Source organism: Solea senegalensis, unplaced genomic scaffold (assembly GCF_019176455.1).
Source record: "Solea senegalensis isolate Sse05_10M unplaced genomic scaffold, IFAPA_SoseM_1 scf7180000016888, whole genome shotgun sequence".
Lineage (NCBI taxonomy): Eukaryota > Metazoa > Chordata > Actinopteri > Pleuronectiformes > Soleidae > Solea > Solea senegalensis.
In genome coordinates this window covers 1-1941 of record NW_025322100.1, presented here as the reverse complement: position 1 = coordinate 1941, position 1941 = coordinate 1, and the positions used below count along the sequence as shown (strand labels likewise).

Below are 1941 nucleotides of genomic sequence, written 5' to 3'. Positions count from 1 at the left end.
TGCTGGTTCAAAGCCCAGAACACAAGAAGTGCTGAGACACCTCAGAAACATGTCTCTGTGGCGCAATCTGGTTAGCGCGTTCGGCTGTTAACCGAAAGGTTGGTGGTTCGAGCCCACCCAGGGACGATTAAGTGTTCTGGGCAGCCAATGTCCAAAATGGAAGATACTGGTTTTGTCACCTGCTGGTTCAAAGCCCAGAACACAAGAAGTGCTGAGACACCTCTGAAACATCTGAAACCATGGATGTTCGAGACGGCCTTCTGTTTTGGGCAACAATCCTCCAAAAAGGAAGCTATTGGTTTTGGCACCTTCTGGTTGCTGGTTCAAAGCCCAGAACACAAGAAGTGCTGAGACACCTCTGAAACATGTCTCTGTGGCGCAATCTGGTTAGCGCGTTCGGCTGTTAACCGAAAGGTTGGTGGTTCGAGCCCACCCAGGGACGGTCATGTGTTCTGGGCAGCCCACATCCATAAAGGATGCTAAAGGTTTTGGCACCTGCTGGTTCAAAGCCCAGAACACGAGAAGTGCTTAGACACCTCTGAAACCTCTGAAACCATGGATGTTCGAGCCTACCCAGAGACGGCCTTCTGTTTTGGGCAACAAACCTCCAAAAAGGAAGCTATTGGTTTTGGCACCTTCTGGTTGCTGGTTCAAAGCCCAGAACACAAGAAGTGCTGAGACACCTCTGAAACCTGTCTCTGTGGCGCAATCTGGTTAGCGCGTTCGGCTGTTAACCGAAAGGTTGGTGGTTCGAGCCCACCCAGGGACGGTCATGTGTTCTGGGCAGCCCACATCCATAAAGGATGCTAAAGGTTTTGGCACCTTCTGGTTGCTGGTTCAAAGCCCAGAACACGAGAAGTGCTTAGACACCTCTGAAACATGTCTCTGTGGCGCAATCTGGTTAGCGCGTTCGGCTGTTAACCGAAAGGTTGGTGGTTAGAGCCCACCCAGGGACGGTCATGTGTTTTGGGCAAACCCACCACCAAAAAGGAAGATACTGGTTTTGTCACCTTCTGGTTGCGGGTTCAAAGCCCAGAACACAAGAAGTGCTCAGACACCTGAGAAACTTGTCTCTGTGGCGCAATCTGGTTAGCGCGTTCGGCTGTTAACCGAAAGGTTGGTGGTTCGAGCCCACCCAGGGACGGCCTTCTGTTTTTGGCAACAAACCTCAAAAAAGGAAGCTATTGGTTTTGGCACCTTCTGGTTGCTGGTTCAAAGCCCAGAACACAAGAAGTGCTGAGACACCTCTGAAACCTGTCTCTGTGGCGCAATCTGGTTAGCGCGTTCGGCTGTTAACCGAAAGGTTGGTGGTTCGAGCCCACCCAGGGACGGTCATGTGTTTTGGGCAAACCCACCACCAAAAAGGAAGATACTGGTTTTGTCACCTTCTGGTTGCTGGTTGAAACCCCAGAACACGAGAAGTGCTGAGACACCTCTGAAACATGTCTCTGTGGCGCAATCTGGTTAGCGCGTTCGGCTGTTAACCGAAAGGTTGGTGGTTCGAGCCCACCCAGGGACGGTCATGTCTTCTGGGCAGCCCACATCCATAAAGGAAGATACTGGTTTTGTCACCTTCTGGTTGCTGGTTGAAACCCCAGAACACGAGAAGTGCTGAGACACCTCTGAAACATGTCTCTGTGGCGCAATCTGGTTAGCGCGTTCGGCTGTTAACCGAAAGGTTGGTGGTTCGAGCCCACCCAGGGACGGCCTTGTGTTTTGGGCAACCAACCTCCAAAAAGGAAGCTATTGGTTTTGGCACCTTCTGGTTGCTGGTTCAAAGCCCAGAACACAAGAAGTGCTGAGACACCTCTGAAACCTGTCTCTGTGGCGCAATCTGGTTAGCGCGTTCGGCTGTTAACCGAAAGGTTGGTGGTTCGAGCCCACCCAGGGACGGTCATGTGTTCTGGGCAGCCCACATCAATAAGGATGCTAAAGGTTTTG

General features: G+C 51.7%; 9 non-coding genes across 9 annotated transcripts; all 9 read left to right on the top strand.

Moving 5' to 3' along the window:
• The first annotated feature begins 51 nt into the window (after positions 1-51).
• On the top strand, positions 52-126 carry trnan-guu. The gene has a single exon. It is a non-coding gene; the product is annotated as a tRNA-Asn (tRNA).
• Positions 127-367: 241 nt separating this feature from the next.
• trnan-guu lies at positions 368-442 on the top strand. Its single transcript has one exon. It is a non-coding gene; the product is annotated as a tRNA-Asn (tRNA).
• Positions 443-694: 252 nt separating this feature from the next.
• trnan-guu lies at positions 695-769 on the top strand. Its single transcript has one exon. It is a non-coding gene; the product is annotated as a tRNA-Asn (tRNA).
• Positions 770-881: 112 nt separating this feature from the next.
• trnan-guu lies at positions 882-956 on the top strand. The gene has a single exon. It is a non-coding gene; the product is annotated as a tRNA-Asn (tRNA).
• A 113-nt stretch (positions 957-1069) lies between these two features.
• trnan-guu lies at positions 1070-1144 on the top strand. Its single transcript has one exon. It is a non-coding gene; the product is annotated as a tRNA-Asn (tRNA).
• A 112-nt stretch (positions 1145-1256) lies between these two features.
• trnan-guu lies at positions 1257-1331 on the top strand. The gene has a single exon. It is a non-coding gene; the product is annotated as a tRNA-Asn (tRNA).
• Positions 1332-1444: 113 nt separating this feature from the next.
• Positions 1445-1519, top strand: trnan-guu. The gene has a single exon. It is a non-coding gene; the product is annotated as a tRNA-Asn (tRNA).
• Positions 1520-1631: 112 nt separating this feature from the next.
• Positions 1632-1706, top strand: trnan-guu. Its single transcript has one exon. It is a non-coding gene; the product is annotated as a tRNA-Asn (tRNA).
• A 112-nt stretch (positions 1707-1818) lies between these two features.
• Positions 1819-1893, top strand: trnan-guu. Its single transcript has one exon. It is a non-coding gene; the product is annotated as a tRNA-Asn (tRNA).
• The last annotated feature ends 48 nt before the right edge of the window (positions 1894-1941 follow it).